This window comes from Hemicordylus capensis, chromosome 4 (genome assembly GCF_027244095.1).
Source record: "Hemicordylus capensis ecotype Gifberg chromosome 4, rHemCap1.1.pri, whole genome shotgun sequence".
NCBI classification, from domain to species: Eukaryota; Metazoa; Chordata; class Lepidosauria; order Squamata; family Cordylidae; genus Hemicordylus; species Hemicordylus capensis.
In genome coordinates, this window is record NC_069660.1 from 223,896,506 (window position 1) to 223,924,242 (window position 27,737).

Genomic DNA, 27,737 nt, shown 5'->3' on the forward strand with positions numbered 1-27,737 from the left:
GTGAGTTTTTTGCAGTTCTCCAAAAAAAAGAAAGAATGAAATCAAGAAAGAAAGAAAGACAGAAAGAAAGAGAAGAAAACAAAAGAAAAAGAAAAAGTCCAATTCAATTCCTTCTTCAAAAGATACCTCCCAATGTTCATTGAATCCTGGCTGACTGGGTTCTAAATCATGTGGAGGAACTCTTCCTACATTCAGCACTGCCCTTTGCTGCTACGTTCTGCATGTGGAGATGCCTGGAGTATGGCCAGTGGATGTATAAGTATGAGGCAAGCTGGTACATTCCATTTCCCCCTTCATACATTCAGTGAATGAATGCACATAGGGTAATTTATGAAGAAGGTTATTGTCCTCACTTGCTTTCTGTCTCAATTGCATTCATCTGCCCCCACTGACATCATCACATAGCCTAATCTGATTGGCTATTGCAGAGTGTGGCATCATCACATTCATTGCATAATCCCTGATTCCAAGGAATCACCTGTGAGACTAAATCCAGGATGGAGCAATAAGCCGCCGCCGCCAAAGGAGAAAGACTGCAGACAAGTAACAGCAAACCGGTGAAGCAATGGTGCCAAGCAGGCTTTTAAAGAAATGCTTTATTCCAAAAGTCTAAGGGCTTTTGACCAGAAAATTTCAACCTAGCCAAAATATTTCTACCTATTAGTTGAAACTGGAAAATGTTTAGCACACTTTTAGTTATTTCTGCCATGTATTCATGTACCTGAGAATCTAGGCTGCTCCATATTAATAGATGTTATAGTAGGAGATGTAATAGTTTCTGTTTATCATGCACTAGTCAGACTTCATCTGGAGTAATGTGTTCAGTATTTTATGAGGGATTTAAACAATGTGGAATGGGTTTAGATGAGGGCATGCAGAAAAGTTGTAGGAACTGACCATTGCAGTACAACCTAACTGGTGTAAAGGAGCGATTTTCAACAACCTCCCTTTTCCTCTGAATTCCACTGTGCATCACCAAAATATATCCCTAAGGGGTGCAACCCACAGGGCACCTGAGCCCGCTGGTCATGGAGATGCCTGCTATCATGGTTACAGCATTTGCCTCTTCAGATAAATGCCATGGTAACTATGAAGATGTGGGAGGGCAGGTGAGTATTGCACCAGGTGGGACTTTGGGCAAGCTTTGAGACAGCTGTACTTGTGTCCAGCTTTTTCTTAATAACATCCGAACAGATCTTATTAAGGACTAAAGAGGGAACAGAAAAAAACTTCGTTTAATGCTTTCTCTGTACAACATTGTACAGGAAACATATTGTGGTCATTTATTGTTATGTATTTATTTCTTACATCTCCATACCACCCTTTAAAAAAAAAAAGTCCCTGGGCGGTTCACTATCTAGAGGTTTTTCATGCAGACAACCTCTTTTCTTGGAGCTGGAAAAGGACAGGGTGGTGGTGGCAGAATCAATCCTGCCTGCCTCCACATGATCCTGGCTTGCTGCGCCACATTCGCAGATGAGCTGTGGTGAGCAGTGCAGCAGCAGGGAGGCCAGGGGAACAGTGCCCGGCCTCCAGATATCCCATAATGCACTACTTTGAAGGATTACCCCCTGAGCCAGCTGCTCTAGGAGCCCGACTCTGTGTGTGCTCAGGCTGCATCCAGCCTGAAAACATATACGACCCCCGTAGCAAGGTTGGAGTGGGCCCAGAGACAAGATTTTAAAATGGGCCCCCCCCCAAAGTCCAGGGCCTCCGCACACCCCAGGCCCCCAAGGATTTAAGTCTGATATTCCAAAATAAGTATGCTGCCTGCAAATACATTTCACTGAATACACACACACACATCACAATATATAGTGATATACATTGAGTACTATACATTTGTATTACTTTTAATGCCTAGAACACACTAGAAAGATGAATTATTAAAATGGGCCCCTCGCTGCAGATTAGCAAAGGAGACTTTCAACCATGCAGGGTGAGCCTATGTTTGTTTTCTCAGAATTCTGAACAAATTCAGTCAAGTTTGATTGCAGGAGGTTTTTCACAGGAGGCTTTTAAAGCCCTTTAAGACACATCTCCTCTGGAATGGAGGTGCTGCATTCACATGTTGGCCAGATTTACCCTGAAGTCCCTTCAAGTTATTGGGGAGCAGTTCACACACAAGAAAAATAAAATAAAAGCACCACACATGCTTCACAGTTCTCACTCAGACCTTCTGGGTTGCAAAACAACTTGAACATAAGTGCATTTATAAATGAATGAATGAATAAATAAAATTAATAAAATACTGTTCCAGAAGTTTTTGCAATTTTCTGCCATGAAACAAGCCACTTATAGGACTTTTTAGATAGTTTTTTTTAAGTCAACAAATTTTCCAAGCTGTTTCAAAATAAATATTCAGAGACTTCTTGGTCCCTCCCCCCCCCATATCCAAGCCCTATGGCAAGCAGATCCCTATATATGGGGGGGGGGGCGGGAAAGGTAACCACAAAAAGGAGTTCACACTCTACCTGGCAAATGCTGGTCTGGGTTGAGCAGGGCAGCAAGAAGTCTTCTGCTGCAGAGAACACTCTGGCTGCCTCCTCCTTCCTGGCTTGCTTGGGCCCTACTCGAGTTCAGGCTTCACTGCGGCCTACACGGAGGCCTCCGTGGAAGCCCCGCCCACCCGCCGATCAGCTGAGAGGCCGGAGAAAAGGAGCTCTTGGCCGCTTGCCTGCTGCTTCGATTGCGGGCCAGCAGAACAAGCAGGAGAGACGGCGAAGAGGGCAAGTGGCTGAGAGGCTATGGGGCTGGGCAGGGGGCAATGGGGAGTCACATGAGGTGCCCCTGGGGTGCCCCTCCAGGCAGTGGGGCCCCCAGACAACTGTCTCCCCTTGCCCTATCATTGTTACGCGCCTGCTGCCGCCCCTTCCCCAACGTTGCTTCAAAAAACTCCCAGGAGTGCTTTGCGCGTGACATTTTTTGAAGCAACGTCAGGGAAGGGGCGTCAGGGAGGTATCCTGCTGCCCCAATTACTCGTAACTTTACGTCACCAAGCGGGAAGGTGGCGGGAAGGGTAAATAAACTCTCCTGCCGCTCTTAAAGGTACCCCCACCCCCAAACCAGACCGCCCAGGTCCGGACTGGTCCGGACCGGTCCGGAGGCTTTTTGAATGGCCTCCAGACCGGTCCGGGCCCATTCCTAAACAGGATAACCTATCTAGTAGCTAACAACCTGCCTAGTTAGAAATCTATCTTCAAAAATATGTATCCTTGGCTGAAAAAAGTTTGGACACTTAACTCTTAAAGTAATCCCATCAAGTTGTCTTTTAAGTGTATCCTTCATCTTTATAACTTTCCATAGCATTGGATAGGAATCATGCTACGTGTTTCACTTACCAAGCTGTAGTTTTCTGTCTTAGCTATATAACAAGAATATCTCTGTTCCTAGTGAGTCCATTAACAAACATGATTTATGACTGACACTTACCCAGCTCTGTATGTAGCCCTGGTAAGAGCTAAATAATATTCAAGTGCTGGTTATGAACCAAATCCAATTCATTTCACGCTGATGCAGAATTAGTTCCAGACTAATACAAAGGAGCACTATGGGCAGACTGTTAAGGTGACTCGCTTCTTTTAAACACGTCTCTCCAACGCAATTTGCAGCTTAACAGCTCCTCCATAAATGACGTGATTAAGTTTTATACATTTCTGTATATTTGATGTATTTACCCAAATGCAGCTGTCGCTCTGTATACTGTTTCAGATGTTTAGAAGTGAATCAATTGTTTGGAGTGAATGTTTTTCCAAAGGGCCTTTGGAGACAATTTTAAAAAGCTTGGATTTTATCTGGAGTGTCGCTATGCCCACACTTGCCCTGATCCATTGCAGTAGGATGATATCCCATCCCTTTGCTTCAGGGGTTAGCTACACTGCCATTTGCACAGCAGGGAAGTGTAAATCTAGCAATGGAATGGAAAATAATATTTCTTGAGCTTGCAAGGCTGTGCAGCAGGAGGGGAGGGGATGTTCCTTCAAACAAAATTACTGCATGAGCCCTGCATGGTTGCGGTAGCCCAGTGGGGCAGTGCAGAGCCCATGAATATATGAGTGGTTTTATTTTAACCAAAACATTTTAAAAGGTTTTTAAAAATGGTACAAGCATTGGGAGCAACTGCAAGTGGCTGTTCACTTCCAAGATCATTATCCTAATCCAATGGATTGCTGTTACGTTGAGTACCATGACAGTCACACAGCCACATTCCATATTGCACTTTCAATTATGTTACTCACAGAGGCATTCTAGGAAGAAAAATGGCAGCTACCAATGGAAGTCTCCCCCCCCCCCACACACACACACTGAATGCTCCTCTGAAAAACATTATGGAATGCCATTGTATGGCTTAGAGAGTCATTATGGGGGACTCAAAATAGCAGCCACCAGCTACTGAGCATAGCAAAATGCAGCTAGGGGTATGTTTCCCCCTACCCACTGAAATCTGCTTTGAAATGACCCCTATACATTTGCTGCCTTCAAATTTCAGGACAGACTGGAACATAGGAAGCTGCCATATACTGAGTCATACCACTGGTCTATCTAGCTCAGTATTGTCTTCACAGACTGGCAGTGGCTTCTCCAAGGTTGCAGGCAGGAATCTCTCTCAGCTTGCTACCACAAGATGAGCTCTCCTCTAGATCTTCAGTGAACACTTTGTAAATTAAGATCAAAATGCCCAAGGAAAACTGAGCATGTGTATAGCCCTCCAGGAGCCATGCAATGTTAAAGGCAGTTAAGTGCCAGAGTTTAGGTATATTTTTTAAACCAATAAAATATGAGGGGAAATTGGTAGGCGTGCCAGCAAGATTGCTCCAAGACAGGCTTGGAAATGATTTGGGATGGGTGGGTCATTAATTAATTAGTTAATTAATTAATATACCGCCCAACTCTGAAGGCTTATTCAAGCCTATCTCAAGAAAATGAAAACTTTACAAGCCTCCAAATTCTTCAACAACTTGGATTAAAATGCAAGGCTTCCTCCAATGGGCAACTCCATTATGTCAAATGGTGATGAATTCACATGCTGCTGGAGCAAAGACCAAGTCTGTCAGGTGAAAGCCAACTCTCCACTCAAGGCCTGCAGGGGATTGGCTTTCTCTCACAGTCCTCTGTTTCTGTGCCTGCAGCATCATAATTCAGTCCCAGTTTAAAAATAATATAGCAACTGAGCTCTGTTACATGGAATTGGGGCTGAATGGGAACTTGAAAGGCTGTCTCCTGGAAAATGGGGAGAGGGGGAGGAAAAAACAACCCTGCATATTGGGCAATTGTTGAGAGCCAAGTGAGCAGGAAGAGACTGCTCTTCAGTTCAGTAGTGTCATCCTACTGTGCTTTGGAAGGGATTTCACAATTATTTACTTTTTCTCCTGACAAGCTCATAATTTTTTCTTAGTTATTATTAACACAACACATTGGAATGAATGTACTCAGATCAGTAATGTGAAATATAACTCTGCATGTGACAATGTCCTTTCTTTGTTTTAAAGAGAAATAAATTCCACATTGTCATTCTATAGTTAACACAACTGATGCTGAATTTCCAGTCATCCCCCCTCTCAACATACACGTGTGTTTATGTGCGTGAATTTGAGCATGACTACTTCAAAACTATTGAACTAAATTATATCTATATTATGACAATTTAAAATAAATGTATTTTAGTCAAGTTATGGTGATCTCGGATATATGGCTATTAGTATTAGAATCTGATTACAACACTAACTTAATAGATGGTGAGAAAGAAAGAAAAACGAAGTATTGAAAGAGAAATGAATGTGTTACGTTAAGAATGTGTGTCATCTGAAATGACTTCAAAATACATGAGTCAGTTTGCACCATTGCATTAATCAACATTGCATTCTAATGTTATTACAAATTATTATGGGCAGAATTTGAAATAATAGAGAATAAATATTGGAGTGTTTTCAAAAACCTTTGCACAAGTCAATATTTCTCATATCGCAATGTATTAGTAATGATTAAAGATGTATTCATTTTGTGTTCCGAGACGTCTGGAAAAATCTGGGTCCTTGCTTATCAATAGTTTTAATTCTTTATGCCTGAATGGCATTAATATATGTAATCCTCAGATACTATAGAAAAACTAATCATTTGTTCCCATCCCTTCTATAAATCATATCTTATTAAAGAAAACTAAATTTTCTGGGATCCCAAATTGAAAAATTATTAACTTAATTCTTTACAAATTGCACAGGAGATAATATCTGATAATCCATTAAGAACATGGTAATCGATGTCTCCCACCAAAGCACACTGATAAGGACGCAAGTACTGTTGATTAAAAGAGTGCAGTGTAATGGTTTATAAAAACGTCAAAGCACTTGAAATTAATACTGTGCTAATGCATCAAGCAACTAATTTGGTTTGGAGAAGGACACTGTGTGCCAAGGAATCAGACTGAAAACAGTTTGAGTGCATACAACTTACCAAATGAGAATAACAGTCTATAAATAGAAAACCTAGATTTGTTTTATATGTGCAGCATAGGAAGCTTAAATCCATATTCATGAAAAATCCTCAACATACTTTTGGATTGCTGCTGTTGAATTCAGTGCACCAGTACAAGTAATTTATATCTACAGATCAGCTAACTGGTATATCTGAAGACCACACAGACAGTAAAAATGTGATTTGTGTTGTATATTATGTATGCAATGAAGCATATTATGTTTTGGAAAAGTAAGAAGAACATTGAGCTGTGCTGTAAAGGAACACAAATATCACTCTACACAAATAATTATGCTTAACAAGACAAGGACAGCAACTCCAGAGGCTCCACAAGCAACTTTACAGTTTAAATACCTAGGAATAAAACAGGCAGAAAAGGCATGAAATCTAGATGTATATAAGTCTGTTAGGCTCTTCTCACAATTAGCGGCTGCCCACACATGAAAGTGGCTGCCCACATGACTGCTGGCTCTGTTAGGGAGCTGGCGGGAGCTGGGAGGAACGGGGGCCATGTGGCCCCTGAAAGATCCAGCATGCCCTGCGCGAATGCGCAGGGCATACTGGAGAGACCCCTGAGCCGGGAAGCTGCTTTTCAGCCTCCTGGTCGGGGGTCTACTTGTGAGTTGCTGCGGCAATTCACGATCGGAAAGCCCGGGTTAGCGGAGCGCTCACTCCGCTAACCTGGGCTTAGGGCAAGGGTACTTAAGTGGGTGACCTGCTTAAGAACCACCGGGCTCACAGCCAAGCCTGGTGGTTCTCATGATGGTAGAAGATCGGGCAAGTGGAGGCTAGCCCGATTTTCTACCATCATGTGAATAGCATCTATGTCTGTTGAACTTAGGAGACTTTTCAGACTTAGGAACCACCATTAGCTCCAGCTTGCAACATGGGACCACTTTTAATGTTTGTTTTGGTGTCTTATCTTCCCTTGTCCCCATGGTTGTCCATCTCAAGGGTGATCAAACAGTAAGTAGGACATAGCTCTTGTATGGTTTTGTATGGTATAGTATAAATGTGGTTTTAAATTTTTTGGTTGTAAAATTCTATCAGGTTCCACAACATGCCAGCAACATCCTGGTGAGATTCCCTTGAGTTTTGCCATTTCTCTCAACTATCTTTCTACCAACTGAGGCAGAAAACTTCTCTTCTCTTTCCTGTCTTCAGAGAACTTCTTCCATTCCATTTCTATTTACCAAGCTCAGCTTCCATTGTGTTTTAAACGAGTGGGGGAGGTGACAGCCCAATCCAAAGATCAGTTATATCAAAGTTTTCAGCCATGAAGTCCCACAGGTAGCCTGTATGTGACCAGTATTTAGGATTCATCCTATTGTCAAGGCACTGTCAAGATTAGAATTCTTGGGACACTTGAAAATTAGCTATTATCTTTTTAAAATTAAGATATGAACAGACTGTGTCCTTAGTTATGTAGGTTTGGGCTACTTGTCTAGATGCAGATGTATTTTAAAAGGACAATGTATGTGGATGCCTTTAGAATTTTTCTAGGAATCCTGTCTGGTCTCTGAGCAAGATAATATTGCATGTATATTTCTGAGATTCTAAAGGTAAACCAAAAGCACTTCAAGATTCCTATGCGTGTGTGCATGTGGGGACAAAGCGAAAGACGAAACATAGTGGCTTAGATGGCCCACAGTTTAATGCAGGTAGTGCAGACCTGTCTGCATTGCTGTAGGGGTCTAAACCACAATTCATATTGGGAATAATGGAAGTAGCATGAAATATGTGATCACACAAGAGTCAGTTGTGCCAGTACTGCCCTCTTGTGCAGCAGCATCACTGGATAATTTAGAGCCCCATAGCAGCAGAGGCAGGTCTGCCCGCATTGTGCTACAGGACATGTAAACTATTTTTGTTAAGGGTGGGAAAAATCACCAACATATGACACTGCTGTAACAGGACCCTAGAAATTAGTCAGATAGAAAAATAAATTTAAATACATATATAAAGTATCTGTCCACAAGATTTCTTATTGTCACCACAGAGTGGTTGCTGCACAGAGTTAGATTTTGGCAGGACCATTTATACTTCATTTAAAAACATGCTTCTAGTTATCCTGTATTTTGCACCATAAATTTACTCTTGTTTAAGATAAAGAGATGGGTTTGGGGTTTTTATATTTGGGTAATTACCTTCAAGAAGATAGCAAATTATATTGCAAGTTATCTCCAGCCAGGCAGTAAAGAATAGTCCTGGAGGGTGGGTGGACTTCTGAAAATTGGGTGGAGGCACCTTCCATGAATTGGTCTCCACTTGCAAAAGTGCCTCTGTCCAATATGGAGAAAATTTCTTCCCCTGCAGCCTCCTGTGTCCTAATTCCACCCCTCCCAGGGGGCCCACTGATCTGCAGGGGAGACTGGAAAGAGCAGAGGGGATTTCTGTGGGCAGGAGCGGGTGGGGAAGTTGCTTCCTATGAATGTCCTTGTGATTCTTTGAATAGAAGCCATAACATGGACAAAATATTCCCCAACCGCTGTTTTTTTAATATTCTGCACTTGGAGGGGAGAGGAATGGGGTAGGAATGTGCACGGAACTGGTTCGGCCCGTTCAGTTCCATGTCCACCCAAACGGAGTCCAGTCTGATTTGACCATCAAACCGGACTGAACCGGTTCAGGGGATATACTTGTAAAGGGGCATCTGGCGAGGAGTCCCCTTTACAAGTAAATGGGCTTGGTTCTTAAGCTTGGGGGCAGGAAGAGGGAAGTCAAAAAGAGGGGGAAACTGATTACCCTCGGCCTGCACAGGTGTCGGCACTGCTGCTCACCCTTCCAGTGCAGCCCCCGCATTTACCAAGCCATCCGGCTTGGTAAAGGAGGGGGGTCGTTCCAAGAGGGCAAGTAGCTGTGCCAGCAGTTGCACCCACTGAGAGTAAGCAGTTTTCCCCTCTTGCTGACCTCCCTCTTCCTGCCCTCAAACGCTTCACCCAAACCGGGCCCAGTTTGGTTTGATCACAGACTGAACTGCCCCCAAATCAGTCCACGATCGAACCAGTCCCAGTTCAAGGCAAACCAGTTCAGGACAAACCATTCATGCACACACCTAGAATGGTGCAATTTACAAATTTGCAACTCAGTTTTGTCACATAGGAATAATCCACATATCCATAGATGGCTCCTGAGGGGGCATTTCTGACAGAGAAATTTGCATTGTCTTGACAAATCTTTCTTCTGTAGGCTAGGGTCAGAAAAACGTTAATCTGCCATTCAAAAGGCAGCTGACCAGTTAAAAGTTATTTTGCAAATCAAAGGAAAGAGTCATTAACAGGTATTCACTACCTCATCAACCCCTCTTGTGTCTTTCTCTTCCTTCATGGAGACCTGTTACAAAATTATGCATACTATTCACTCTGAGGATGTGCTGAGTGTAAGACCCCAATCTGCTTCATATGAATCTAAGCACGTCCACAGTTTCTGAGCATGTGCAGAGCCATAAACGTGTTTGTAAACTTGGCTGTAAAATTCAACTGATTCTTTCAGTGACTGGAAAAGTAGTTCTCTTGCCATTTTATAGGAACAAGCAATAATCCAAGTCTCATTTTTTTCTGTTCCTCTCCGTGGCAGCTGGCCACTGTTGTTTTTTCTTCATTTTCTTCTGCTGAATTATACTGGGGAAGGTGGTGGTTGTCATTGCAGGAACGTCAGCTGCTGTGTTGAATAAAAAGACCCTCATGAGAATTTCAGATAATATTCTAAAGTTCAGCAGAAATTCCTCAGCATTTATTTGTTTGTTTGTTTGTTTGTTTGTTGATTGAATTGCTATACCGCCTGAAATCTCCAGGCACTGTACAACTGAAGACATAATATAAAACGAATATAAAATAGTTAAAATTCATAAAACAGATAAAAAATCCCAATAAATAAAAAAAGTCCCTCCATCCTGCTCATATTCTTCCCCTGAAAAAATTCAGAGAAGATTTTGGGAGCAGTGTTTCCTCTAACAGGGATTCCCAGATGTTTTGGACTACAACTCCCATAAACCCCAAGCAAAAGCCATTGCAGCTGGGAATTCTGGGAGTTGTAGTCAATCACATCTGGGAATCCCTGATAGAAAGAACACTGTTTGGGAGAATATTCTCCCCAAATCTAATTCTGATCATAATAAAAGACTTGCTAAATTGCATTGAGGTCCATCTAGTCCAGTTTTCTTCTTCTAACAGCAGGTGCTTCTATCAGCCAGGTGCTTCTGAAACCTTAACGTATTTTTACTGCGGCCTTAGTTTAACTTTAGCTGTCCCATAGAAGAGGCAAAGACTTGTTCTCAGCTGCCCTGAGAGGGCAAGACTTGATCTAATGAGCTTAAGTTAAAGGAGGGTAGATTGAAGAACGTCCCCCCCAAAAAAAAATTAAGGGTAAAAGCAGTTTAACAATTATCTCATTTATATAGGTGACTTGTGGTCTCTCCCACACTGGAAATATCCATGCAGAAGCTAGAAAGTCATCTGTTAGGGATGCTTAGTCCCGCATGGACTGTCTTAAGCAAGGGAATGGACTAGATGACCTCCAAAATTCCCTCCAGTCATATTTTTCTATACTGATGCATTCTTAGAACTTGTATTTGCACTTGACACACCTTTTATGTCACTGCTTTTGCAATGTTTGCTTAAAAGAGTAATCCAATTTTCAATAATTTTCTGTTGCCAGTTGAATACGTTGACTTTTAATCTCTGCAACTATTCATTGGCTGTCAAAGGGAGGAGCTTAAATTACCTATAAAGCCTTTCTTCCTCCACCTCTTTCCAGGCACAGGATGGGTGATCAGATTTTTGAAGGGAAATTTCCAAAGGGGCACCAGTGTTATCTCCCATTTTCTGCAAATTGCTGATAATCCCTAAACACAAAAACATTCATTCTGAATATTCAGCATCTGTAGGCATTTTAAAGAAATGTTTTCCATAAATGATCTCTCTCTCTCTCTTAAAAAACAACACCTCTTTAATATCAAAGGGAAATTGGTGACTGACAAGAGACAAACAATTCCTCCAATTCCTTAGTGAATGTAATAACTGTTAATTATGTGAAATGAAGCAATTTTCCCGTTATAAAGAAGGGATGGTTTCTAAATATGTCTGCTATTTGGTAATACATGGCCCTTCAGTCTGAAAAGAAAGTGCTATTCTAGTTGTTCCATTTGTTTTGGAAAATAGGTCCAAACTGATTAAACTAATCATTTTATTCTAACTGCTCTTTTTAGAGGCAACTGCTGATTGCATGCCCCTTTTGTAGCTGCAGCAATGCCCAAAATGGAACAAAATAACCATCTTGCCAGTTGTCACAACTATTTGTTCATTCTTTAATTAAACATAATATAGGAATCAGTATAATTCACATCTAATTGGGGATCATCTTCTTTAGTCATAAGGCAATATGGTCTGGAAAAAAATAAATATGGAAGGGGAGGGGGTGATGTCAGAATGCCTGCTGTCCTCATTCTGTTAGAATGGCCACCAGTTCATTGTAGCTTTAGATATATTGCTTCACCTCTTCAGTTTCAATGTTCTCATCTCCTGAATAGGGATAATGCTCATTCACCAAGATGCTGTGAGATTCAATTACGATTTGCAATCACAAGCTGCAACCCAGCAGAGAGATAAGTGTGCTTAAGCCCAGTGACTTCAGTGGGTTCAAACTAGACCTGGAAAAGAATATTTTACCTGAAGAATTTCCCCCCAAATATTCTTCCTGTACAGCAGGAGAGAACTGCTAAGAGAATGAATCTGGCATGAAGACCTTCTCACCCAAAGAATATCTCAATGACTACTAACATTCAACTTGTATTGCTTCAGGGTACAAAGCAGTATCTCTGGAGCAGCTTCATCAGCATATGAAGGGCTATCTACTATCTTAAACACTCGCAAACAAGGTAACTGCTCCGCGATAATCACTGGCCATCCTCAAATTCTGGAGACTTAATGGCTTTTACACTGTGCCCTTTTGGGCATAGTCTGAAATTGCGGGTTAACAACTCTGAGGTTAATTCTTGGACCAACCATCTTCCACCCAGGTCAGGCAACTTCTACCCAGGTCCGGTTTCAGGGAAGAGGAGCCCCTCCCTCTTCCTGAACCTCTGAGGCCGCAGCACAGCAAGCTCTGTAGCGCTCATAGTGCCAGACTGTGGGCAAGGCTTCAGCATGTCTGCAGGGTGGCAGCCATTGGCCACAGTCTTCAAGGCGGCATTTAAACCCTTTCCCTCACACCATTTGCACTGCTACTCTCACAAGAGCCCCACAGCCAAACAGTCTCACACAAGCACATTTAATAGTAATGGGGGTTGGGGAGGGGCACTATTTCTCTTTTACTCTGGGAAGGGGTGATTATGACTTCCTAGGAGGAAATAGGTATATGAGGGCAGGTAAAGGATCCTGGGGTCTGGCCTACTGTGACAAAGCATGCCCTTATGATGGCAGACCCAGTCAAAGTAAGACAGGAACCACCAACATGCTCCTGCCCCCGTGTCAGTTTGCCGGCCGCGGATTAGCCCTCTCGTGAGGGCTCAATGAGCTTCGGATCCAGAGGCTCCATGAGCTTCGGATCTCTATTGGACTGTGCCCTCATGAGTTAGGCCATCCAACTATATGGCCCATGCTGATGTCTCTCCCCCACTGCCAATATACCTGTTTAAGAACAGAACTCATACTCCTTGTCTTCCCCTCTATACTCAACACCTAAAGACTCCCAAGGAGTCCAGGCTGCTCCATGTGTCCGGCCATTTTCCTGTGGGCTCAGTCTGGCTAGATTGGGGATGGCTCCTAGTATACACTCAGAACTCCCGGTCTGGGACAGGCCTTGTGGTGTATGCAGATTGGCCACCACTCGGAATTGCGCGGGTGAGGGGAGCCCCTATTTTCAGTTATTCCTGGCAACCAGGGTGGCCATACTGCAAAAAAACCCCACAAAAAACCCAACGTGTATATGTCCCAAGAGATGACCAGACTGCCAGAGTGAGCACTTTCACTCCTCCTGTCCGCCAGCTGCCGCAATCTGGAAAGGTGTTGGCGTGGTATCTTTCCCTGGGACTTGCATGGATCTAGCAACGGGACTGGGCAGCGACAGCCCTCTGGCCCACACACGTGTCTCTATGGCCTGCCACTCTCCTGAGAGAGTGGCCCTTGGGAGAAAGGATGTTGTCACACATTATTGGTGATCCAGCCCTTCACACAACATCCTGGTGTACCCCAAGACAGTTCTTCTCATGAGTAATGCAAGACCCCTTCCCCTACTAATTTTTATGAAAGGTAGAGCAGAGCCACTCAAGAATTCCAGGGGCTGCCTTTCAACCCAGACCCTGGGTATCACTCCCCTTGCATGTATTATCTTTGATGAGAAATAGCCGGGATTGCCCGGTTTATGGTGCCATGTGCTTGTGCAAATATCTTTTCATCACTTGGTTTGTGGAGGGCTCTCCACAGTCTGCCCATCTTGTCATCCCATCCCCCTTTTCAGCAGATTGCCAAAGAGGGGAACATGCAACACAGTGGAAAACAAGCATCTCCCAATGTGGCTTTCCCCTTTGACTTGCTTTGAAGCTTGACATGTGGTAATGAGGCATCCCTGTTGCCAGGCAATGGCTGGAGGAGTGTGGAGACAGTGTGGCAGGAGCTCAGAGAGGCAGTGAGTGAGAAGCTCAGAAGGCACAGAGCTGGCACATTTCTGCGCTGGTCTGAGCTGCCCTCTCTATGGTTTTTGGCAGCGACCACAGCATAAAACCCAAGTTGCAGAAGCAGCAGAATTCAGATGACATGATGCCACTTTCAGACCTCAGGTTGGAGCTGCAAAATAATCCTGAAAAGTATTGTAGCCAGGGATGATGGGAGTTGTAGTCCCAAAACATCTGGAGACGTAATTTTGAGAATCCCTGCCTCCTTGCAGGCTCATTGTGAGGATTACAGTGAAATCAAAGAATTTTAGTTGGCAGATTCCTTGGAGGTCATCTAGACAAATGGCCATCTGGCTTCTGTCTGAACACTATCAGCAAAGGGCAGTCCACTCCTCCATGATGTGGCCTCTGCTGCTCTGCATCACCTCTCCCATTTGGGGAAGTATTCCTACTGTCTTGCCTAAATCTGCATCCTCATACTTGCAGCTCTTCTGTCCTGCCCTCAGCAGCAACAGAGAGGAAAGCATGCTCCTTCTTCAACACCTCAGATATCTGTGGACTGCTGTCTTTTCCTCTGTAGCTCTGATAGTCTGGCCTCTGGGAAGAACAATTAAAAATAGAGGGAGTATTTTTTACGCTTTACTATGAGCCAGATGACTTGGTTTGGTGGAAATGTGATCCTTCTCCACCCTCTAACAAAGGTTTGTCTTGCTAATGTTAAGTCATATTGAGACATTAAGTCAAACTGAGAGAAAGATGCATTCCAATAGCTTTGTGTTTTCTGCTTTCATTGTGTGGAAGCTGCCAATGTACACAGATATTTCCAGTGTTAAGGCAGTAACTAGTTTTAAGAAAGAAAACTTGTTTTAAGTAAAAGGTTTTAAGCAAGAGAAATGAAAATAAAGTAAAATATCTCCTCCAGTTCTCTCCCCCCCACTCTCTCTCTCACACACACACGTCACAGATGCCATCCCAGTCATCTTCAGGGAAGGCTGAGCAAGACTCCTGGGTGAAGCTTTGGTGAGCTCAGCTGCTGCCAGCCAGTGTAGTGTACACAATATACAGCACTGGTCTAGATGAACCAATAGACTGCAGCTTCCTTTGGTCTCTTGAGTTCCATTTCATCAGATTTGCTACAATCTCCATATACACAGGCATGTGCTAGTCAAAGAAGGAGAGTTTTAAGAAAGCAACTAATTTTAAGAAAGTAAAATAGTTTTAAGTAAATAAAGTAAATAAAATTAAAAGGAAGTAAAAAATTGCTCCCATCTCTCTCTCTCTCTCTCTCTCTCTCTCTCTCTCTCTCACACACACACACACACACACACACACACACACACACACAACATTCATTCCAACCACCCCCAACTTGTAACAGTATGTAACTCACAAAAATTTGTGACTTGGAAGACAGAAAATGCAGGTATGTGTCTCTTTGTTTATGCATATGTGGATTAAAATTTGGGAGAACAAAAAATAACGACAGTATCCGACTGCTGGTGGATGATGTCCATAGCAGACCCAAGTCAACTGGACAGAGCAGTTGATATAATATTCAAATTAGAAGTAGCTTTTGGCAAAGGATGAAGGTGTGAGTTCTTTCTCTCAAATTTTAATCCACATATGCATACATATCGAGGTTGTCACATGCGCACACATGCACTCCCCCTGCCCCTGTGAACAGCTTTTCTGTCTTCCAGGTCACAAACTGTCACAAGTTTGGGGGGTTGGACTGAATGACATGTGTGTGTGTGTGTGTGTGTGTGTGTGTAAGGAGAACAGGGGGCTAGCAAAGTTGTTCTTTTCAAAAATTATTTTGCCTTATCCAGCACATGTACACATATGTATATGGAGATTTTAGTAAATCCTCTGAGATGGGACTCAGAAATTATTATTATTTTTTAAAGAAATGAGTGTTTGGTTGATTAAAGAAAGGTATTAAATGAGATATAAGAGCTTGACTTTTGAGAGGAACAGTCAAAAATGTATGCTTATTTCCTCTTGATGTCTCACCTCACCTGTTATCTTCAATACTGTTTGGTATTCCTTTAGTGCAGGACTGAATAACTGTGGTCCTCCAGCTGCTGGACTACAACTACTATCCTCCCTGACTATTGGTCACTGTGGCTGGGGATGCTGGGAGTTGTAGTCCAACACGAGCTGGAGGGCCACAGTTGTGCAGGGTGCTAATTGTCGAAGGAAAGAGAAGAAATGGTCACCTGTGGTAAGATTTGCAAAGCTCAGTCAGGGTCTCACTGAATGCAGCAGCATTTCTATTTTCTCCTATTTTCTGTTTTCTCACACTGCCTCTCATGTGTTCAATTCCATGTTGTGAGGCACTGAACATTGAAGAAGGAGTGTTATTTATTTTCTCTGTAGTTGTTCTTGTTGCTGCTGCTGAGGGCAGGAGAAAAAACAATGTGGTGCAATTAGATGGAGTGAGTTTGGTGCAGACATTCGAGAAAAAATTCCCCAGAAGGAGGGAAGTTATTTGGAGGAGGAGAAAGACCATGGCCTGTAAGACAGTGTCAGATGCGGCTGCTTAACAAGAAATAAACATTAAAAAATAAATGAGTGTATGATTGATTGTGGGAGCAGTGCCTCAGAACTGAGAGCATTTCAACATGCATGAGAGTGAACAGGAAATGAGGTGGCATTGTTGTTAAAGAACTGCACCAGACATACACTCTCATCCTAACCTATCTGGCAGGCATGTTGTGAGGCACTGAAGAAAGAGTAACTTTCTCCACTGCTGCTGAGGGCATGAGAAGATCCTATGAGGTGCAATGAGATGCAGCTGATTTGAGGCAGACAGACCTTGTTTTGATGGTTATTTTTACATGGTTATTTTTATCATCACAACCACCCTGAGAGGAAGGTTAGGCTGAGAGTCAATGAAGTCCACAGTCACACAGTGGCTTTCATGGCTGAATGGAAATTTTGAACTCAGGCCTCCCTGGTCTGGTCATCCTCCAACTGTCTTGTGGGAGACAAACACAACCAGAACGCCAAGTGTGGTGTTTTAAATTTAACAATGTTGTGTTTAATTCTGCTTTCCAGTGTCAGCTTGCAAAAAGAGTACTGGGGAACTGTGTGTCTTGATGGGCTACTCCTGTTACTTAGTGCTAACATTTATGCTGTGGAGATTCTGATTAGGCTGAGATTAATTTTTTTAAAAAATTATATTAAAAAGCAAATTCTTACTGGATCAGGCACAGGTGAATCAGGAGTCTGTTTTACAGTGAATTAGTAAATTAAGGCTGCAAGAGGACAAGAAGTCACAGTGATAATGGGCGATAATTACTGGACAATCAACTTTATCTACATTTGCCAGTAGGTTAAAGTTAACCTTTCATTTGCAAATGAGGCTGCAAAGAGAATCTTTGGAGTATATTCTTCAAATATTTTACAGTGCAGCAGGAATTGCTTAGAATTTCTCACTTCATAGGAACACAGGAATCTGCCATATATCTATATATAAACCGTTGGTCTATCTAGCTCAGTATTGTCTTCACAGACTGGCAGCGGCTTTTCCAAGGTTGCGGCAGGAATGTCTCTCAGCCCTATCTTGGAGAAGCCAGGGAGGGAACTTGGAACCTTCTGCTCTTCCTAGAGCGGCTCCATCCCCTGAGTGGAATATCTTACACTTCATATTCCCACCCCCCCCCGAGACTGTGCGAAGAATATTTTGGGGCAAATTTGGGGGATATTTGGGGGCATATTTGCCCCAAGTCTAGTTCAAACCGATTCCTAACTCAGTTTTGGATTGAGGCCACCATATTAGGGATGTGTGAAATGTTTTGGGTACAGAACTATCTGTACCCAAAACTGCCCGATTTGGGTGACTTGTTGCTGAAATGAATCACCCTCTTGCCTTCTTGAAATGTTTTGGAGTCAAAATGAATCACCCCCATTTTGGCTTTGAATTATTTGTAGTTTCGGCCCTCCATTTTGTGGCCGATAAAGTGCTTCTTCTTCCTCCTCCATTTTGAGTTCTGATGTCTATTTGAATTTCCCGCCTTTTTGCCTCCCATTGACTTCAATGCAAAAAGGTCCAATCTGACGTATACTTGAATTTCAGGTGCCAGGTCCAAAAGATTGGGGTGGGGTGGTAGTGCCTAATGGGTGGAGGCTACCACCCAAATTGCAGAGGGATTCGGCAAAGGGCTGATTTTTGGTGAATTGTTGAATTTTTTTCTTTGGGGCAGATTTGGGGCATAAAGTGGGATCTGGGGTGGAAGAGTGGGTGGGGTGGTAGTGCCTAATGGGTGAAGGCTACCACAAAAATTGCAGAGGGATTGCAAGGTGTATCACTTCACATCAGGGGGAAAGGTGTGGCCTAGAGTGGTGTGGGGTTGGTAGCAGTGCCCAAGGGGGGCAAGGAAGCTACCAGAATTTCTTCAAAGGATTTGGGCAGAGGGCTGATTTTTGGTGATTTGTTGAAGTTTACGTGCCTTTAAGGTTTTCCCCTATAAGGTATAATGGAGGTTTCAGCAGCCCCATAACTGCACTTGGGGAGTGCTGGGGTGGCCCAGAGTGAGTGGTGGTGTAGAGTACATAGGGTGCCAACCACCCCCATGGGTTTCTAACCATGGGGCACAGGGTTCTGTTGTTTCTGAGGTGTTCTGAGTGTAGATTCTTTGGTAGCAGAGATTTTCAATACAAACCATGAATCCACTCTCAACAAATCACCAAAAACCAGCCCTCTGCCCAAATTCTTTGAAAAAATTCTGGTAGCTTCCTTTCTTGCCGCCCTTGGGCACTACCACCAACCCCACACCTCTCTAGGCCACCCCTTTCCCCCTGATGTGAAGCGATACACCTCCATTATACCTTATGGGGAAAAACCTTAAAGACATGTAAACTTCAACTATTCACCAAAAATCAGCCCTTTGCCCAATCCCCCTGTAATTTGGGTGGTAGCCTCCACCCATTAGGCACTACCATCCCACCCTGCTCTTTTGGCCCTAGGACCTGTTTTCTTGGTCCAAATTTATTCAGATTCAGATTCAGATTAATTTGGATCCGAATCAAATCTGGGGTGATTCAGATGGGTCAGATTTGAACCCAAAAACGAATTGGGGGTGTTTTGATTCAGATCCGAATCAAAACACCAAAAATCCAAATTGCACACCCTACACCATATAGAGCAGCCATGGAAAAAGCCTGGCTAATATTTTTTACTGTATCTGTAAGCTTTGTACAAAATATGTATTTAGCACGAACTCATATGCAAAATGATATAGCACCATCTTTCACTAGTCAATCGCCTTTCTCAAAGAGCTTTCACTGGTCAACTGATTAGCAGTCTCAAGAGCTCTTCTAGATGCTGATATATTCCAGCTCAAATTATTATGAAAAATAAAAGGAGAGAGCCATACTAGGAAGGAGGTCACATTATATTCTTAGCGCCATCTGCTGGCAGTCTGCTGCGACCCCCCCCCCCCAGCTTTGTTCCAACTTGAAAAAGAATGGTTGTGGCTGGATGATCACTGATGGAAACGACATGCTGGACTAGATATACTCCCTCATTTGATCCAGCAGGGCTTTTCTTATTTTCTTATGAAGACATCTATCCACACCACAGTATCACAAAACAAACAATGAAACAAAAACACTTTTGTGAAATCTAAACAAAATAAGTGAAAGGTATGCAAACACCAAATCTCGATTGTTGCACCCACCCCGTAATAAAAATAGCACTCTGTTTGCAGCAATCAGCATGGTTTTATGAGCTATTCTCTTCACTACATGTTGTCCTTAACAGATCAAGTCTACAGGGATTCATTAGAGTGGATTTTAGAAGTCTGCCACTAAAGATGTGCTGAGACGTGATTCGGCTGGCCGAATCGTGGGCACCTCCCTTTAAAATCAAGGGCTTACACAGCCCATTTAACGTGGAGGAGAATAGGTCTGTACCTGCTCCTCCTCCATATCCCGTCATTCCAGTGCTCTCCCCAGCTATGCCTGCGTGCTGCCGGGGAGTCCAGCTGCCCCTGTGCAGTGCCGGCACACACGAGACTTCTGTGCATGTGTGTGTGGCCATATGTGTGCTGGTGTCACATAGGGGCAGCTGGGAGATGCCCTGCCAGCACACAGGCATAGCTGGGGAGAGTGTGACAATGGCGGCGTGTGGAGGAGCACACACGCTCTCCTCCATGTTAAAGGGGCTGTATACGCCCTCGATTTTAAAGAGATTTTAAAGGGATTCAGCCAGCCGAATCATATTTCGGCACATCCCTACTTGCCACACTTAGCCTGTATGAGAAGAGAAAACTAAAGCTTGTACAAAATTCACATTGTAAGAATATCAGTCTCATCAGACCTAGTTTTCTTTGCAAAGCAGAAACCAAGTGCTCTCAGCTATACCTAATCTACACACTTCTTTTGTTTTGTTTTTTGTCAGCCCCATCTCCATGGTTTGAGTTGTGCTGCTCTTTATACTCAGAGCAGCCTCTCATCTCTTCCAAGCCCCCTGCTCTTTGAGACTACCTCACCCATCTGCACAAGTCTGGTGTCAAACCTGGACCCTTCTCTCATCTTTGCTTTGTCCATATATGGTAAAGATGGGCACTGCCCTTGGGAACTAGTATGAAGGGCAGTATAAAAATGTAAACAAACAAACAAAGGAGTGTAGAAAGCTACTTTTCACCAAGTCAGATCAGTGGTTCATCTAGCTCAGTACTGTTTACAGTGCCAGCAGCTCTCCAGGATTTCAGCCAGGGCTATTGACAGTGACACAGATGACAAGGACTGAACCTGAGATCTTGTGTATGCAAAGCATATGCTCTAACACTAAGCTATGCCCCTTGCCCAGATGTCTACGGAAGCTTTTATTTTATTTTATTTTATTTTTTTATTTAACATATTTTTATACTTTAAACTTTCTGGACAGGAAAACCTTTGTTTTATGCAGCATATTGCATGGTGGTTGTGTGTGTTGATTAAATAAATACATGTTGGATATCAGGAAACAACAAGAAGTAATAATATTTATATACTACTTTTCAACAAAAGTTTTCAAAGCTGCTTACATAGAGAAATAAATAGATAAACAGACAGACAGCTAAACCAACAAATAAATAAATAAAATAAGTAAGATGGATCCCTGTCCCTAAAGGGCTCACAATCTAAAAAGAAACTTAAGTTAGACACCAGCCACCGGAGGTACTGTGCGGGTGGATAGGACGAGTTATTCGCCCCCTGCTAAATAAAGAGAATCACCACGTTAAAAAGGTGCCTCTTTGTCCAGTTAGGCAAAGGAATTGCTCACTTCAGGGATACAAAATTGCTCTGATCCAGCAAGGGAAATCTGTGCATGCAGCTGATACAAATGTACATCCAGATGGAGATTTGCTCCCATTGTTTTTCACCTGTTTGAACATAATGCATCAGTCTGATGCACACTGAGATGTACACCCCTATTCAGGGCCTCTAGTAATATGTAGGGATATGCAAGTTGGGCTCAACATCGAGTCGGGCTCGAAATCAAGCTGGCCCGGTTCGAGTGGTCCGAGTTCAAACCAGACCGGTGCTAGTCCGAACTGGATTGCTCCCTGATCTAAGTACTGGCTCACAGGCTGGCTCGGGGGTAATACTTGTAAAGGGGAATCCAGCTAGGATTCCTCTTTACAAATAAAGGGGGATTCCCTAGCCTAATGAAGTGGGGGGGAGGGAATCTTTATCATTAGTTTCCTGCTGGTGAGGATGCCTCCAAGCCGACCACCGGCCTCCCAAATGACAGGCTGGGGCTTGGTTTGGATCTCTGTGCACACGAGAAGTCCATTAGAGTGGCCTCTGTATGTGTGCAGAGGCCCAGACCTGGCCACAGCCAGCCTGGCCTGTCATTTGGGAGGCTAGTGGGTGGCTTGGAGGAGCCCCTGCCTATAATATCACCATCACTGCTCCCACCAGCCCCGCCGTCGGGAAAGTAATGGTAAATATTCCCTTTTCATCTCCCCCGCCACTCCAATTAGGCTAGGGAATCCCCCTTTACTAGCTGGAATCCCTTTTATAAGTATTTCCCTCAAGCCGTCCCGCAAGCTGTCTTGGCCTGTCTCGGTGGCCAAACTAGACCAGACCCGGTTCAGCTGAGCCTGAGCCTGGACTGGGCTGGTTCAAATCGGGTCCAGATCGAACTGAGCTGAACAGCTGGCTCACACACCCCTAGTAATATGTGTGTGTTTGGGGGTGGAGGCGGGCAGAATTACTGGAACTAGAATGAGACAGTTTGCCTTTAATTTCATTTTCTTAGGCAAATACCAAATGCTAGGTTAAAAAAGAAGAGGCAAAAGCTTTTCATGATAACCAAAAGAATTCATCTTTACTGACAAAGGGGGGAAAAGTTTATTACTTTAACTTTTCTGGTATACCTATTAGTAGCTGCAAAGCTAACAAAACCCAGCACGCATCCACCCTCAGTTAATCTCTCCCTCTTCTGATTGAGAGTCCTTCTGCAAACAAAGGTTTTAACATTCAAAAGAACGCTTGCCCAGGGGTCTTGTTACTCCATATAAAAATTAACCAGACTTTCTTTCCCCACATGGGAATACACATCTGTTATAACACAATACAAAAGAATGTAGCCTGCATGCTAGTTGTGAATTGGCACCTGCATACCATGGTTAATACTTTTGACATCAGTAGCAATAAAACTTGGGATCAGCTGCTTAGACTCTCTGAGGCTTCTACTACCATTTAAACGAACAGCTTTTGGATTTCATGTCGCTCCAAACAGACGTTCCCAGGAAAGCTTTGAGAAAAATACATGTGTGACAATGTGTATTGCAATCCTACAAAGTAATCAGTACTAAAAAGAAAGTGGGAAGGAGAGAACAGCTTCTCACAAAATTTCAACATTTTAAAAATTATAGCTTAGTTGTAATTCTAGAGAGGATACAGGAATATGAAGAAAGAATAGCAACCTAGCTATGCTAAAATTCATAATTTGTCTAAAATGGCATGATAACAGGTCTCTGAAGGCACTATGGGGTCTAATTGGGTCGCTGGCAAGGAAACCCTTCCCATCAGTCACACCTATGGTCCTCCCTGAATTCCATTTCTTAAGCCCCAGGAAGCAATACAACAGCTGTGTTGGAGAATTCATTCATTCAGCATGTGGTTAGTACGATGACCCTGCCATGACTGTCATATTATTTATTGCTTATTAATTGCTAACATTTATGTAGCACATTTCTATCAGTGATATTCAGGTGGCTGAACAATAAGCCCATAAAAATATAAGAACAGTACAATTCGAAAACATGGTGGTGTTGGGTGCCAGTCAGAGGAGGGGTTGGCCTAAAGAGCTAGCAGGGATGCCAACAGAGGGGGCAGCCTGGGCAGAGAGCATTGGTGCAGGCGGTGCCGGGGCAGCCTTTGGTGCTCCTGCTTCCAGTGCCTAAAGATCTTAAGCTGAGCAACACTACTTAAAAGCCAGCACATTAACAGCCACATATCTAAAGGCAGGCATGTAATATAGATTTTGGTGTTGTGTAGCCAGGAATATACAAACCAGAAATCATACATTTTGACATAGAAGGAGGCCGCAATGGTAAGCACACTCACTGGAAATTAACTGTTATTAAATTCAGTGGAATTAACTTGGAAGTAAACATACTAAGGATCATACTATAAATTTTATCTGTTTGAAATAGTAAACTATTTTACTAGACTTTACTATAAACTATAGTAAACTATTTTAAAGTTGGTAAAACAAAATACACAGGAAGTTGTAGAGACTCTAAATTGCTGAGATATTTGATCAGCAAATATTTGAAAATGTTCTGCTTCTGCTTCGCAGCTTTCAGAGGGGTGGTGTGCATTGAACATCTGATCTTTTATTTTAAGAAGACTGAAGTCAGACACCCAGACCCTAAACACATTTACTCAGAAACAAATCCCATTGATGTCTAGAACGTGCTTACATTTGGGGGGTGTTAGTAGAATCAGGATTCTAATTGGAGGCCTCATCAAGTCACATTTAGAAAGACGGGAACCGCCTCTTGTGTACCTTTTCATTTTTTGCGGCTCTCAGTGGAGTGCACCTGCCTGTCAGCGTGTGTAGGCCTCGCCTGCTTCCTGTGAAGTAGTTGGATTTAGAAGAATTAGTTCTGCTTGCTTTGTGAGGCCGAGCCTGTCTCGGGATTTCTTATTCAAACTCCCACTCTGTTGCTCAAGCTCAACTGGAACCATTTCGTACTGCCATTGTTCAGTGTTTTTTATTTGTGTCCCTCCAGTCGAGCACATGTTTTAAAAGACGACCCCCCAGCAATCTTCTTTTCCCCCTCCTTTCACATGACTAAGCGATTATCTTCTTCCTAGTCAAAGAGACAGATGAAAAGAGTTTATTAATAAAAGTTTCCCTTCAGGAAGATTGGAAATGAATGATTAGTAAAATACACCCAATTTTACTTAGAGACCCCCTCATAGAGAGGCATCTGTGAAGGGCAGGGATGCCAGAATAGTGGCAAGGAGTCGGGCATCTGGAAGCTATTTGCGATATGGATTAGAAGTCAAGCTGCACAAAGATACAGCCTCCAGTCACAAAAGCTCACTCTGTGGAGGGAAAAAAATATGCTGTTTGTTTACTGTGCTACTTTCCCCCTTTGCTTGTTATCTGTTTTATTTCCTCTCACGCTCCCCTCTCCCCACACCATTCATGTGCAATTATGTCTACACAGATCTGCCAGCTGGTGGGACTTGTTAAACATATATATTCGCCATGTAGGTATTTAGGAAGAAGAAACAAGAGAAAGCTGTTTGGACGTACACAAACTGCTCTAAAATGTACACTGAGCTTGCTCACCATAGAGTGCTGCCAGTAATGCTTTATCTGAGCCAAGTTTCCACAGGCACCTTCATGAAAACCCATGTCAGAGTTTGGGGCTTGTCCCTGGAATATGTGGATTAATAAGAGAGAAGGCCTCTAGTTATGTTCAGAGGCCTTTTCTTACAACTGAATAACCAGGGCCCAATTCCACATAGGTAGGTTTATGTGTCACAATGATCAAGTCAGAGGTGAGAGCTGCAGCAGACCTGAGTCCCATGCAGGCTTGGAAGTTAACTGTCTGTGTCCAGGGCTCTCTGTTCAAAGCAAGAAACAACAAACGACACAATCCTGAAGGAATTCACTAGGAATGTGCATGAAGCAATTCAGAGTGTTCAGTAGAGATACGCCGAATCGCTTCAGCGGAGCCCACCAAATCATTTTGGTGGGGTGGGGAGTGGGACCCTATTCTATTCAGAGCATAACTCCACATTTCAAATTTTATAGGTAATTCACATTGATCTTCTTATATGTCTTTGGGCAACTCAAATATAAAATTAGAAAGAAGAGAAGCAAGCTGTGTAGAGAAAATGCTCACCCCCTTGTACATTTCCAACCATAATTAAAGGAGGTCCATATCTTCTCCTCCATTGCCCTACTGCTTTTCCTGCTGAGGCGCTGCACAGCTCAGAAATGTGCTGATGAAGCAACCAGTACAAGGTGCTGGGACACATATGGCTGCCGCGCATGTGTGGTGGCCATGTGCGTCCTGGCACTGCTCACAGGCTGCTGGGTCAGCGCAGCAGCTGCACGCAGACTTCTGAGTGGTGCAGCACTGTAGAAGGAAAAGCGGTGGGGCTGTGGAGGAGTAGGTAAGGACCTGTTTTACTTGTCCTTAAACGCCTCACTTGTGCACATCTCTGTTTACCAATAGTGCAGCATTTTCTGCATAAAGCCTATTGTTTACTCAGGTCATTTGAGGAGGTCTGCCTGCAGGTGCTGCTGCTCACCTGCTGGCTACCTGAGGCCAGGCCTTCTTAGCTGCTGCCCCTGAGTTTTAGAATGCACTCCTGCAGAGATGGAAGGTTTGGCATATATGCCAGTTTTTTTAAAAGGCCCTTGAAAACACACCTTTAATGACTTGTTTGGTGCTGATATTTGATTGTGGGTTTTGTTTTTCCCCCATTTTCTTGTTTAAATTGTTGGTTTTAATTATCTGTAAGTAGCCTAGAGATATTTTGAGTGGTATAAATAATAATAAAAGAAAATCTTTTCCAAACACTTTGTAATTCTCCTGAACAGGAACCCCCAAGATTGTTTTGAAATTCAGTGGCAATTCTAGTCCCAGATCTCACCATCTGTGTTACTCACTGTGTTACTTGAACAGCACTGGTCTTATGGCAGGCCATCCAATCCTGGCAAGAGGCAAAACTCTTCCAAGACACTTGCTAGTTTCTTTTTCCCTCCCCTAGAATTCCTTAACTGTTTCTCCTTTGTAAGAACTTACACATTTGCTTCAATTGCCATGGCAATTCTAGCCACTGCTCTTACAATTCAGGCAGAGAAGATTAAAAATTTTGCTTTTTACAGGAGGTGCGCCCAACCATTACGGCAGGGTTAGCAGGAAGCACTGCTGCACCTCTCCCCGAAGGGTCTAGCAGCCCCTAGCTCACAGGCTGTGTGTATGCTCTTTGTGGGAGTAGCATGTGCTGGGGACCTGGAGAGAACAGACCATGGACTTCTCTGTCCATTCAGGAAGGGACAAACCTTTGGGCAATATTTCTTATTTAAATATAGTTTTAAAATTATATATGTATACACATACACACACAATTTACTCAAACATATACATACAGACACATGCAGTTGTACAATTTATTTTTAAAACGTAAATTGGAAAAGGTTATTTGAAGAAAAAAAAACCCAACTCTCAACTTTTAGAGCATAGTGCCCAATAACCAACACAGTTTGGCTAATTTAGCAGGTACAGAATGATATAAACAAATCCGAATTGGTTGGAAATGTACAAGGGGGTGAGCTTTTTCTCTACACAGCTTGCTTCTCTTCTTTCTAATTTTATATTTGAGTTGCCCAAAGACATATAAGAAGATCAATGTGAATTACCTATAAAATTTAAAATGTGGAGTTATGCCCTGAATAGAAAAATTAAATAAATAGCCAAGTTAAAAATACATATCAAAGTAGCATTGCTGGCTGGTGCCACTCTGCTGCTCTATTGTATAAGCAATACTAGTATTAAAAAGAGGCTTATAATTTACAAAGAAAGCCAATCAATAAATAAACTGTCCCTAATCAGCAAAGAGCTGGCAGAATGACATTCCATTATCCTGTCAGACATATTGCAATCAAATGCAGGGAACCTCAAAAGGCAGGACTACATCCCACAGCTCGACAGCTCTCTCTCTCTGTGTCTCTCTCTCGCCTGTCTTTGCAAAGAAATCTCACGCCACGGTTTGGTGTCTTTTGCCTAAAAGTGAAAGGAAGTCAACCTACACACTGTACTGATTCCTGGGAACATTTTTGTGTGTCATTTTATTTCATAAAGCTGTGTAAACTTCATCTGCTGGGCAAAACGGCTCCCCTGTTGTGACGGCACTGTGTCACTTGGGCCTGGTGACAGCTGATTCTCAGCAGACAGCGCTGTCAGAGAATCAGAGACTTCCACATGTACAAGTGAAATTAACTTCTGTTAGTCTGACATTTTCCACAATCAATACTCACAGGGTCCTTGTCTCTAGGATCAAAATTCATAAATCAAAAGCAGAGAGCATGAAATAAGGTATTTGATAAATCCATTAACTGAAGTGGAAGTATACTTCTGCCAGGATGTTTCTAGTATGCAGTAACGCTCACAGGGGGTAGAGGAAG

At 43.1% G+C, this 27,737-nt stretch overlaps 1 long non-coding RNA gene across 1 annotated transcript; it reads right to left on the minus strand.

Moving 5' to 3' along the window:
• Window positions 1–7,893: 7,893 nt before the first annotated feature.
• LOC128353050 (uncharacterized) lies at window positions 7,894–24,723 on the minus strand. Its single transcript, XR_008320800.1, has 4 exons — window positions 24,093–24,723; window positions 22,700–22,832; window positions 11,194–11,314; window positions 7,894–10,131 (listed from the first exon to the last, which is right to left on the minus strand). It is a non-coding gene; the product is annotated as an uncharacterized LOC128353050 (long non-coding RNA).
• Between the last annotated feature and the right edge of the window lie 3,014 nt (window positions 24,724–27,737).